A 14,244-nucleotide genomic window follows, 5' to 3' on the forward strand; every position below is an offset into this window, starting at 1 on the left:
AACAAAACAAAACAAAAAAACCTGATGGATAATTGAATGCTCAGTAAAGCAAAAAACAAAAAAGTGTATGGAACATAGTGAAAGTGGTGTATCAGGAAGACTATAATTTAAAATGTCTGTATTCGAGACACATGAAAAAATGTTCAAAATCATTAGCCATCATGGATCAAAACCACACTAAGATACCACCTTACACCAGTTAGAATGGCAAAAATTGACAAGGCAAGAAAAAACAATTGTTAGAGAGGATGTGGAGAAAGGGGACCCCTCCTACATTGTTGGTGGGAATGCAGGTTGGTACAGCCACTCTGGAAAACAGTGTGGACGTCCCTTAAAATGTTAAAAATTGAGCTACCCTATGACCCAGCCATTGCACTACTGGGTATTTACCCCAAAGATACAGACGTAGTGAAGAGAAGGGCCATATGCACCCCAATGTTCATAGCAGCATTGTCCACAATAGCCAAAGCATGGAAGGAGCTGAGATGCCCTTCAACAGATGACTGGATTAAGAAGTTGTGGTCCATATATGCAATGGAATATTACTCAGCTATCAGAAAGAACAAATTCTCAACATTTGCTGCAACATGGACGGCACTGGAGGAGATAATGCTAAGGGAAATAAGTCAAGCAGAGAAAGACAATTATCATATGGTTTCTCTCATCTATGGAACATAAGAACTAGGAAGATCTGTAGGGGAAGAAAGGGATAAAGAAAGGGGGGGTAATCAGAAGGGAGGATGAAGCATGAGAGACTATGGACTATGAGAAATAAACCGAGGGCCTCAGAGGGGAGGGGGGTGGGGTAATGGGATAGACTGGTGATGGGTAGTAAGGAGGGCACGTATTGCATGGTGCACTGGGTGTTATATGCAACTAATGAATCATCGAACTTTACATCGGAAACTAGGGATGTACTGTATGGTGACTAACATAATATAATAAAAAAACATTAAAATAAATAAATAAATAAGTAAATAAATAAATAATAAAATATCTGTATTCATAGAGAAAAGAGGAGACTAATAAAATAGATTAAATCTTTGCAAAATTGAGAATAGAAAAAGTAGAGAGCAAAAATAGAAGACTAGAAATATGAAAGGAGATAAAGAGCCATTAGAGACAACTAACACATCTCATTGAAAGAAATGAAAATTTGGGAGAAATTGCACATTTCCCTGTCAACATATTGTCAGGGTATCAAACTTGATGTTAGAACAAATGGAAAATTTGAGTAGGCTCATTACCACTGTAGAAGTTAGAAAAGTGGTTGAAGTTATTATTTAAAAAATGCATAAGACAGATGGTTTCGGAGTCAAGTTTTATCTAACCTTTAAAGAACAACTGATTCTAAGATTATTCAAATTATTGCGGATGGAAGACTCTGTGGTGGCTAAAACCAGCATTAAAAACACACCTGGAGGGGTGCCTGGGTGGCTCAGTCAGTTAAGCATTGGCCTTCAGCTCAGGTCATGATCCCAAGGTCCTGGGATCGAGCCCTGCATGGGGCGCCCTGTTCAGTGGGGAGCCTGCTTCTCCCTCTCCTCCCAGCTCCTGCTACCTCTGTCTCTCTCTCTCTCTCTCTCAAATAAATAAATAAATAAATAAATAAATAAATAAATAAATAACTTAAAAAACACACATCTGGATATATCAACTATACTTCAGTTAAAATAATAATAATAATAGCACATATTTGAAAGTTAGAAAAAAGATCTGTAAAGAAAAATAAATATGATATTATATACCAACCTCATTTATTAATAAAGCTACAAAAATTTGAAGTAACACTTAGCAAATGGAATCTCACAATGCATTACAAGAATAATATGTTGTGAGCAAGTAAGGTTTATTTTAAAAAATGCAAGGATGGTTTGATATCAGGAAATCTATCCATATAATCAATTGTATTAATAAATTAAAAGAGAAAAAAACACAATATCTCAAGAGACGCTTCTCAAGAAAATAATGTATTAAATCCTGCCACTACTGCTAATGAAAACTTTAAAAGAAATAGAAGAGAACAATTTATATGTAATAAAGGCTACCAATCAAAAATTAAAGATAAATATCTAAAATGGTGATCACCAAAATCATTTTAATTAAGATTAGGAAATATACTGGAATTCCTACTAAGATAATACTAATTATCATTGCCTTTGAGGATTTAAGAAACACAAGATAACAAAAAACAATAAATGGCATGTTCGAAAAGAAAGGATAGTTTTATTTCTTCTTCCTGTTGATATTATTGCATACCTAGAAAATAAAAAAAATCCTCTGGAAAATATTGCGATTCTTCAGATAGTTTCATAATAGGAACAAATACAAGATTAATATCCAAAGTTAATAGCTTTTCTACACTCTAGCAATAAATGGCTAAAAGTGAAAATTGAAAATGGTATGCTATTTACAACGGGGACCAAAAAAAACCTCTAAAATATTAAGAAATACATCCCACAAAAAATTAACTATCTACACTGAAAAACTATGCCGGATGAAAAACATGAAGTGAATCTGAATAAATCAAAACCATATGTTCTTGAACAGGAAAATCTAGTATCTTAAAAATATCATATTTTCACAGTTATATATAAGTTCAATGCAGTTCCAATGAGCAATTCAAGAGACTCATTTGAACATGAATAAAACAGTTAAAGTTTACAGCGAAGAGTTAAGTATCTTAGAAAACAGATAAGATTATGAAGATAAGAAATTGAGGATACTTGCATACCAGATATTAGAAGATACTACATATCCATCAAGACAATATGGAATTAATATATGAATAAATTAATATATGAATAAATATATCAGGCAAATACAGATTTCAGAATTAGATCCTTGACATAAAAAATGCACATATTAAAAACATTTGGAAGAAAAGGATAAACTGGGGCCCTGGATGGCTCAGCCGGTTAAGTGCCTGCCTTCGGCTCAGGTCAATGATTCCATGGTCCTGGGATCGAGTCCTGAATCAGGCTCCCTGCTTAGTGGGGAGACTGCTTCTCCCTCTCCCTCTGCCCCTACCCACCCCCACCCCCTGCTCTTGATCTCTCTCTAGCTATCTCTCTCTCTCAAATAAATAAAATCTTTAAAAAGGAAGTGTAAATTGTCGTAACTTGTTTCGTGAAGAAATGGTAAATGAATTCCATCTCATATCATATATAAAAATATTTTCCAAATAGATTTAAAAAATTTTTATTGTATGTATTTATTTTCCTTTACTTTTTTTCCATCATGGTTTAAGTGTAATGTTTAATCTTCATTCCCTGTTTACCCCATCCCCCCAAGCCACCTCCCCACTGGTAACCAACAATTTGTTCTCTATAGTTAAGAACTGTTTCTTGATTTCTCTCTCTCTCTCTTTCTCTTTACTCATTTGTTTTGTTTCTTAAATTTCACATATAAGTGAGGTCATATGATATTTGTCTTTCTTTGACTGATTTCGCTTAGCATTATATTCTCCAGCTCTATCCATGGCAATATTTCATTCTTTTTTTATGACTGAATAATAGTTTGTTGTATATATATGCTACATCTTCTTTATCTATTCATCTACCAATGGACACTTGGTCCACTTCCATAGTTTTTGGTTATTTTAAACGATGCTGCAATAGACAAAAGGGTGTATATATCTCTTTGTATTAGTGTTTTTGTATTTTTTGTGTAAATACCCAGTAGTGTGATTACTGGGTCAAAAGGTAGTTCTATTTTTAACTTTTTGATGAATCTCCATACTGTTTTCCACAGTGGCTATACCAGTTTGCATTTCTACCAACATGCAGGAGGGCTCCCCTTTCCCCACATCCTTGTCAACACCTGTTGTTTCTTCTGTTTCTGATTTTAGCCATTCTGACAAACATGAGGTGATATCTCATTGTAGTTTTGATTTGCACTTCCCTGATGATGAGTGACATTGAGCATTTTTTCATGTGTGTTGGCCATCCCTATGTCTTTGGAGAAATGTCTGTTCATGTCTTCTGCTCATTTTTAATTGGATTATTTGTTTTTTGAGTGTTGAGTTTGATAAGTTCTTTATATATTTTGGATACTAACCCTTTATCAGATATGTCATCTGCAAAATCTTCTTCCGTTCCATAGGTTGCCTTTTAATGTTGTTGTCTCTTTCACTGTGCAGAAACTTTTATTTTGATGTAGTCCAAATAGTTTATTTTTCCTTTTATTTCCTTTGCCTCAGGAGACATACCTAGAAAATTGCTACTATGGCCAAGTTAGAGAGATTACTGCCTGTGATTTCAGATTTTATTTTTCAGGTCATTTAGGTCTTCCATCCATTTTGAGTTGATTTTTGTGTATGGTGAAAGAAAGTGGTCCAGTATCATTCTTTTGCATGTGGCTGTCCAGTTTTCCCAACACCATTTGTTGAAGAGACTGTCTTTTTCCCATTGCATATTCTTTCCTGTTTTGTCAAAGATTAATTTACCATATAGTGTGGATTCATTTCTGGGTTTTCTATTCTGTTCCATTGTTCTATGTGTCTATTTTTGTGCTAGTACCATACTCTTTTTAGCACTACAACTTTGTAAATAACTTAAAGTCCAGAATTGTGATGACTCCAGCCTTGCTTTTCTTTTCAAGGTTGCTTTAGCTATTCAGGCTCTTTTGTTGTTCCATACAAATTTTAGGGTTATTTGTTCTAGCTCTGTGAAAAATGCTGTTAGCATTTTGATAGCAATTGTATTAGATCTGTAGATCGCTTTGGGTAACACAGACATTTTAATAATCTTTGTTCTTCCAATACATGAGCATGGAATGTCTTTCCATTTCTTTCATCAGTGCTTTATAGTTTTCAGACTACAGGTCTTTCACTTTTTTGGTTAAGTTTAGTCCTAGATATTTGATTGTTTTTGGTGCAATTGTAAATGGGATTGTTTTCTTAATTTCACTTTCTGCTGTTTCACTAAAGATTTCTGTATGTTGATTTTGTATCCTGCAACATTACTGAATTAATTTATCAATTCTAATAATTTTTTTGTTGGAGTCCTTAGGGTTTTCTATATATACGGTGTCATCTGCTAATAGCAAGAGTTTTACTTCTTCCTTACCATTTTAGATCCCTTTTATTTTTTATGTTGTCTAATTGCTGTAACCAGGACTTCCAGCACCATGTTGAATAAGAGTGCTGAGAGTGGACATCCTTGTCTTGTCCCTGACCTTAGTGGAAAAGCTCTCGGTTTTTCACCATTGAATATGATGTTGGCTGTGTGGGTTTTTCATATAAGGCCTTTATTATGTTGAGGTATGTTCCCTCTGGACCTACTTTGCAGAGGGTTTTTATCATGAATGGATGTTGTACTTTGTCAAATGCTTTTTCTGCATCTGTTGAAATTATCATATGTTTTTTATCCTCTCTCTTATTGTTGTGATTGTTTGATGAATATTGAACCACCCTTTCAACCCAGGAATAAATCCTACTTGATCATAGGATGAAATTGATGAAAAATTCAAACATACAAAGTAATATAATAAAAGGAAATTTCCTTGCAGAAAATCTAAATCCCTACATATACTAGTCAGGGGTACCAGAGATCTCCCTAGATCAGACTCCATACTCAAGAAGTTATAAAATGAAAAAATATGTATTAATGTACTGAATATAGAAAAATTATAAAATTTTACATGGCAAAAATCTTAACAGGCAAAAAGTGGATGTGGGTAAAAATATTAATCTATTGATTCAAAGGATTAATTTTGATAATATAATTATATCCTTACTGATGACAAGGGAAAAAAAACCCAAAATGAAACAATAGACAAGGGCCTGAAGAACAAATACCAGCATGTGAACTGATGCTCAAAATTCACCAGTGGTCAGATTAGAAACAATTATAAAGGACTGTAAGATCCATAACTGGTGCTGGTGTCAGGAAAATGTTATTCATATACAATGCAACAAGAAATGTAAGGAGCTAGACATTTCCTATTCAAATTTATGTTATCTAGACTTTAATTCAGAAATTTCTTTCCTGTGGATGTATTCCATAGAAAGTTATGTGCCAAGTTGGAAGGACATATAAAAGGATCTTTATTTCAGTATTGGACATACTGGCCAAGATTTGGAACTAACAATAGGGGACACTGAAAAAATTGGGATACATGTGCAATATGGAATATCAAGCAGGCTTTATTTAAAAGTGAGAAAAGAACGAAGAAGAAAAGATTATATGATATGATCTAGTTTTTCTAAAATAACTGGACCCTAAATTACAGATATGATTAAATAGCTCTATTATCAGTATGATTCAATTGCTTGTCCTAATGTCCTGGAGAGGAGATGGAAGGGAAGGTCGTACATCTCTTCCCCACAAAATACCCAAAATAACAATAAAAGCATGTGTATTATGACTCATTTATGGTATCTGCACATGATGCACCTCCAGGCATCCACTATTCCCATAGAAAACAATAGAGGTGGCCTTCTTAGTTATGTAAAAATCCATTTATTTTAGTGTATAATGCAAAGCACAAATAGATAGTCATCAGAAAGTTCATGTTTGTTATCTTTATCCCAGGGTTGGAGATTCCAAATGGCCTTTATTTTTTCCTTATTTAATGTATATTATTTGATGCTTTTTAAATGCCTATCTATTATTTGTATCTTAAACAAACAAAAACAACCATTTTTTATTGGCGAGTGGGGAAGAAAGAGCAGCTACTATACTTAAATACCCCAAATTTAGCCCTTTCCTTTTGTAACTATCAATTTACTCTCAGTCTCACTTAAGAATGTTTTGGTTTTCTCATTCTGAAGCTCAAAATTATGGTGCTTATACCTCACTCTTTTAATGGTCTCTCTTCTAAGAAAAATTCTGTCTTCATGAATGGTTGTTGGCACTATTTGCGGTGTTGGATTTGGTGTTCTTCACATCTGTAGCACGAACTCCCTGCCCACTCCCGTCCTGTTGCAACCTCTAACCAGCCATGTATTAATATGAGAGGGTAACTTAGTATCATTGATCTCTAACTTAGTTCTGCAATCATGGAGCTACTGATCTAAATGCTAAAGAGAAAATACCAATGATCGTGTCTGTTGGGGGAAATTATGTGATTTATGTGAACCTTCATTGTTTAAAGCCATAATATTGTCAGGATATATGACTCACATCCCTGTTGCTAAACAAATAACCCTTCATTAAATCTAAAGTGAGTAGTACCATGCAATCAAGAGCTGCAAAGAGTTTATTTACTTGGCTCTTTTCGTTGTTGTTTAATAGCACATTTGTGGCCAGTTTTATTGTTCAAAACATCTTCATGAGATATTATTTTAAACAGAAAATTGATTGTAATACGGTTATCTAAATTATCTAGCCGTAAGATCTATCTTAAAATTTTGTACAGATAAGACTATTTTAGCAAAATTAAGTAGAGAAAATTGTGGCAAAACATGCAGCAATAATTTATTTTGCAAAACAAAAAGCGTATAACTGCTCTCTAATTACTAGCCTTTGAGGCATTTACAGCTAAATTAAAATCATCATTAGCTGTTAAGTGTGTTTGCTTTGATTAGTTCCTGTTTTATGAGGTTTTAGGCAGAAGTAATTTTGTGGTATGGTTATTAATGAATTTAATGCTAAGTGGGGGAAAAAGTTTTGTTATCTGACAAGTATCAACCCTGGTATTAGTTTAAATTTTGTCAAAGTCACTGAGATCCTCCCTAATATATTTACCAAGTATTGAAAATGACTATATTCAAAGGAAAAGGTCTTTTCAAAGCTAATGTAATGGAAAAAAAAGAAAATAAAGCCTTAGTCCCTTAACTGCTACAATCCAGTAATACAGTAACATAACAGAAAGCATGGGCAGTCCTGTTCAAAACCATATCTCATCACCGCTAAATTGGACCAGTAACTTAGCTGACAGAGACTGGAGGTTCTGCATCCATAAAAATGGGGATATTAACATCTCTCCTGAAGGATAGTTTTCAGGATGAAGTAAAATATTGGGTGTTAGGTAAGTAACATAGTGTCTGGAGCATCCACTCAGGAAGAGTTAATTTCCTTTCTCTTTCCCTTTCACATGATCTAGTGTGTCTAAAGATGTTAGAAAAACAATTCCAAGCATCTATTCAAAGATAAACTAAAGGATTTAGTATATTCATGTTATTATTGCACTTGAATTTTGGCGAGATAAATAATAGGAGTGTATGTGGTGCTTCTTATTTTAAACAGTGGTAGAAGAAGTGTATCTTTAATAGGTTATTAAAAATTTGTATTACTGGGAAGATGGTTCTTTTAAAATATCCTCATTGTATGATTTCTGAGGACACTTTGAAATGTACAAAGCCTTGTCTGTTTCCTTTGCCACCAAAATTCAGTGATGAAATGTAATTATCCAATGGGTCCAGATGTTAAAGGCAATATGGAGGAAGTTGACATGGAAAGAAGAAACAAAGCAAAAGCAATTAAGGGTTGGCCAAGTCTGCATCATTGCATTTAAATGGCTCCAACATAACTCATGCCATGCTTTACCAATGCAGCATCTGGGATTCTTACAAAACACCCGTGTTCATCAAGATTAATATTCAGGATGTTGATATCATATTGGACATTTATAACGTATTCTAAAAATATTTACAGCATGAGAAAATAAATCTAAACCATTGCTATGATATATGGAAAACACATAGATTTTTGCATATGATAATGAGATGAAAATTGGGCCCTACCACAGTCTTCCTCTTGAAATCGCCTAACCTCTGTGAAAGCTGTGGCATACTTAATTAGACAATAGGGATAATCATACCTACTTCCCAAAGTTTGAATCAAAGAAAAAAATAGAGAAGTAAAATAATGCTCTATTTGTGTCACTGTTATTCTCACCTATCTATTGATAAAAGAATTACATGATCAAAAAAATGACCAGAGAGGGAATTACAGGTAGGACTAGGTCTTAATATTTCATCACGAAAGATGAATTACTATTCACATTTAAAGTACAGATTGGGATACCAAAGGTTCCTGCAAGTTCCATAGGACTAGCACTTCTTTGCCCTGGGCCAGGGTAAAATTAATGACAGGCGGAAACCATTTTAGAGCCCCATTGGCATTCACTCTCCTAACCTACCACTACCTTTTGTTTGAGAAATATTGAGGAACACCTCTTCATCAGCAGTCCTATACAGATTTTATATTAAGCCGCTTTCCTAAAGGTTTTCTTTTTGTAATTTCCCTTTATTTAGAGGAGCACAATCATTTAAGTTGTTGTGGGAGCACATAGATTGGTGTAGATGCCATGTTCATATCAAAGTGTGTCGTTGGGTTGAATAGTTCCTGGAGCTGATTCACATGCTGTGTACTATGGCTGGATAGCTGGGTCTGACATAACTCCCCAATCACATTCGAGAAATCTCACGTTATTTAATACTTGGGCCACAAAAGCAATTTTAATTAAAAAAAAAAATTTGAACAAACTTAACAATCACAAAGTTATTTCTCCTCCAGGAATGTTTGTGAATAATGGTTTTTTAAAAGTTATGTGTCTCCAGCTATAAAACCTAAAGATCACTGAGATAATCCACCACTTGATTAGTAATTCCAAGTGTTTGTTAAAATTGCAGCTCATCACCACCAGCACAAGAATAAGCCTAGTGATTCTTACATAAATTCATTATATGTTTACCACCCATTTTCATAATGGAACATAAAATTGAAATCAAATGGCAAAAAGACGCCAAATCATAATAAATTACAGAGCACTTCACAAAAGTCTGATAAGCAAAAGATAACACCACCAACTGAGATCTAGCACCTCAGATGAAGTCCTGCTTTCCTGTTGCCTGATGCAAAGGACACAAGGCAGCCTTAGTTATCCATCAAGATCCTGCCCCAAAGCGGTCTGTACGTTGCCAACAGGGTTCATTAACAAATGCTCAATTCACGCTTTCACACAAAGACCCATCACACTTTAGAAACTTATTTTGTAGAAGAAACACTGTTATCAACTAGCCTCTTTGGATATTCATATATATGAGTTGTAGGACACACAAAAAACCGAAATCTAGATATGCTAGATTACTTATTTCTTGTCATTTCCCTGCAAAAGTTCTTTTGCCCTTGAAAGATTTAATTTATTGACCTCTGATCAAAGAGACTTGGCCCTGGTGGCTTTATTCCTTCAATTTGGAAGTTTTAAACACAACTGTGGCAATGGCAAAAATGTCAGTTCAATGATATATTTTTTTAAAAGTCAGATCTCTCTTTTGTCAATAAGTTGACAGTGATAGAATAGTTGATGATTTTAGTTATAATGCTGAGTCTCTGTAAAAATCTTGATGAGTATTTTGAATCAACCAAGGAAAAGACCCTGATTTTTATCAATCATAATGCTTTGAGAACTGGTTCTCTATATGATTTTGGTTTGGCAACTCCTGAGCCAAATACCATACTGTCTAAGTAAAAAAGAGAAAATATACTCTAGTTTTCTAACTCATTCATTTCTTCCCTCCAATTTACGGTAGTGAGGAATAACAACCTCTAGATCTTACTTAGCCATTACACATGGACGTGAAAATCGGGCAGCCAGCTCTTCACAATAATTTTCAATAGTCATTCACAAGAATAAAGAATGAACAGAGGTGAGATGTTGTATTCTGGTGATATCTGAGACATAAAACACAATTGATTTGAATAGTATTGTAAAAATTAATCACCATAAATAGCACCATATTTTTATGTTAGTTTTGTTCTGCATTTGAATAACGGTAATAATCTTGGTTTTGCCTGAGTTTGAACTCCAGAAGGAAATTCCATCCTCAAAACTGATATGAAATACAGTAAGGTCTCATATCATTTTGTTATAGAGCAGACTTAGCCATTAGCAGAGTTAGCCATTAGAAATAGCATATGCTAGCGACTATACATATTGGAGATGTAGAAAAAATAATTTTAGATCCCTTGGAATTATATAAAATATAACACTATAATGCATCTTCTAATTAAAGTATATTTGTTGAATTAATAAGGAAACTCAGTCATGGTCAAATGACTTTAAATTGCCATAAGAACCAAGATTTAGTGAGTGATTTTTACAATTAGAGTTGTTTTAGCTAATGTAGCTTTCCTTAGTAATATTTTTTTTATTAATACAAATTATTGTGACAAAACCCTGCAGATTTTTAAGTAATAGTTGGTATAGATTGAGATATGCCTCATTTACCTATAAGATTCATGTCTTTAAAAAAGTTTGTAAGTCTTATAGAATAATAGGCAAACTTGGTTTTGCAGGCACCATCCTATTTTCTTTCCCCAAGAATTCTATGAGGTTGGTGTTATCACTCTCAACCTCATTTTAGAGATTAGGCTTCTGGGCCTCATAGAGTTTAAATTCTCAGTTTAATCTGAGTAAGCAAATTGTAGGGCTGGGGTTTAAATCCATGCCGCAGAGTTGCAGGTACAATACCTGGTAATGAAAATTCTAGGGCCTTCCCATTCTGCTTTATTTCTTTCACTTCATTTTCTTAAAAAAAAAAATTGAAAAGTCGAAAAATAATGTAAAGCCACCTATTTTGTCACTTTACTCTGATTTCACAGATGACATTTGGTTTCAGATCCTATTGATTTGTTTCCTTTTTTGTAATTGTTGTTCTTATTGTGCTATTTCCCTTTCGGAAGTAAAATATAATAAGTGGAGCTAAACTGAGCAGCAAGTGGAATAGCTCACCTCTTGCCTTCTGTCACCACAGCTACGTCCCCCTCTAGTTCCTTAGACCCTGGCTCCTGGACTACATCAACAGACTCTCCTGCCATCTCCCTACTCAGGCCTGTCTTTGATCCAGACTATTGCTTATACAAATGGTATGATAATGTTCTCCAAACATTGCATTCTTCCTGTCATCCTCCTTTTCAAGAATATACAGAGCCTCGTTGTTATCTATGTTATCAAAAATATTCACTCGAAGCCCTATGTCATGAGGACCCTTCCTTAACCCTTCTCCTGGATAGACATTTCTTTCCTGAATGTTCCAGTGTTACCCATGGCTTCATCTGGTGTTGTTGTAGTTACGGCTCTGACTAAACCCAGCTCTTCACATGTTTTGGCAAATTTATTAAAAATATGACTCTTCCAGCTGGTACAGTCCACTTAATTACATTGCTTTTCTTCTACATATGGCTTTACTATTCAGGATAATGTTTATAAAAACACCATTTAATATTTTTCTTGGTTCTAATACCTCTTGATTCAAGATGGTGGCATGAGACATTCATATGCCCCCAACTCTTACAAAACACCATTGAAATGAAAATAAAGGTGTACATAAGTGAATAAACCCACAACAACAAAATAAGAGTGAGGACCAATGGTGGACTAAGGTTATTAGTGCAATACTGGAAGACAAAAAACAGACATGTGTGGTGACAGGTGAAACAAAGCAGAAATAACACAAGCCAGAACAAACAGAGAATCGGTTTAAAAAGCCATATCCAGGGCTATTTTACTGGGGGTTTCTTGAAGAGGCTCCAAGCAGAGTCCGCAGGTACTCATAAGGCACATGACCCAGTGAGGCCAAAAAATGGTGTCATCAATTGGCAACATCCATGAGGTATATCAGCCCAACCCAAGACCCCATAAACGTAGCATGACTGTGGGTTTGAAGTTCACCCCATGAGAAGAAAACAGAAGGACCACCTCTAGAATAAATGAACACACCTGACTAGATGTAGCTAGGATTCTAGTATGACTTAATAAATAATGGAAGATGCTAGAGTAGAGCCCTTCTTGCTTGATTTGAGTCACGCCTGGGGCTATCATCTGCTAAAGTAAAATAAGCAGTTGGCACAGTCATCTGTGTACATGAAGAATTGAAGACTTTGTAGCCATAAAATCAGAAGTGGCTCTTACAACAACAACAAAAAAATCATAGAACAAGAAAACACTCTTGGAAATTAAAAATATGACTGCCCAGCATTCAAATGATATAGTGGTAATTGGAGATATAAACAAAACTATCTCCCAGATCTTACACACAAAAATTCAGACTGGAAATATAAAAGGAATTTCAGCCCTGTGAGGGAAAGTTGAGTGAAAATGAAAGTGAAAAAAAGTACAAAAGAAATGAGTCAGAGGTCTTCAGATTAAAAGGTTGCTAGACAACTAAACAGAATTAAAAATAAAATCCATTCTTAGGAGTATTTTTGTGAAATTTCAGGTCTCCAGGGATAAAGAGAAGATTCTAACAGCCTGTAAGAAAAAAATAGCCAAGTGAAAGTTTTATTAGAAAAAATATTCAATGGATAACAAAGTGCTCATCAGCCACACATGATGGTAGAAGGTAATAATGACATAATGTTCCCATGAAAAGAGAGGGTTCTGCTATGTGGTCCTCACCTGAGACTCAAGCCTCAGTTGTTTATATCATGTATGTGACCATATTGTAGTTGATATTTGCTGACTTGTTCAAGGGATATGAAGATGAATGAGACATCTCTTCAGCCAGAGGGAACACTTGAGCTCTTCTACTGATTATATGATTGTATTTGTTAGTAGATTCTGGAATAGCCCTCTATTCTGCATGGATTTTCTTCCATTTTGACAACTTTTTTTAACTTTAGCAATGCCCCTTGGGTATCTTTCTCTTTCAGCACATGAAGATTAACCTCACTCTTTTTTTTTTTTTTTAGCTTTTTGAGATTTCTATACCATATAATTCACCCATTTAAAGTGTACAATTCAATGACTTTTAGTTTCACCAATCACAGATACGTGTAACCATCACCACAGTCTGTTTTAGAATACTTTTGTTACCTCAAAAAGAAACCCTGTCCCATTTTGTAAGAGCTAACTTTCCCTGCCACCCCAATCTTAAACAGATAACTATGTATTTTCTGTCTCTATAGATTTCCCTATTTTGGACTTTCATATGAATGGGATCATATAATACATGGACTTTTGCTTCTTCCATTAAGCATAATGTTTTCAAGGTTGATTCAAGTTGTAGCATTTATCAATACTTCGGTCCTTTTTATGGCTACCTAGTACATTGTATGAAATGCATATTTTGTTTTTCTATACGCCTGTTGATGAACATTTGGATTATTTCTACGTTTTGGCTGTTATGGATAATGCTGCTGTAAACATTCACGGACAGGACTTTGTGTTGACATCTTTTCATTTCTCTTGGTATGTATCTAGGAATGGAATTTCTAGGTCATACAGTAACTCCATGTTTAATCATTTGGGAAATTGTCAGTCTGTTTTCCAAAATGGTTGCACCATTTTACATTC

The sequence above is a fragment of the Ursus maritimus genome, unplaced genomic scaffold, assembly GCF_017311325.1.
Source record: "Ursus maritimus isolate PB19 unplaced genomic scaffold, ASM1731132v1 scaffold_9, whole genome shotgun sequence".
Lineage (NCBI taxonomy): Eukaryota > Metazoa > Chordata > Mammalia > Carnivora > Ursidae > Ursus > Ursus maritimus.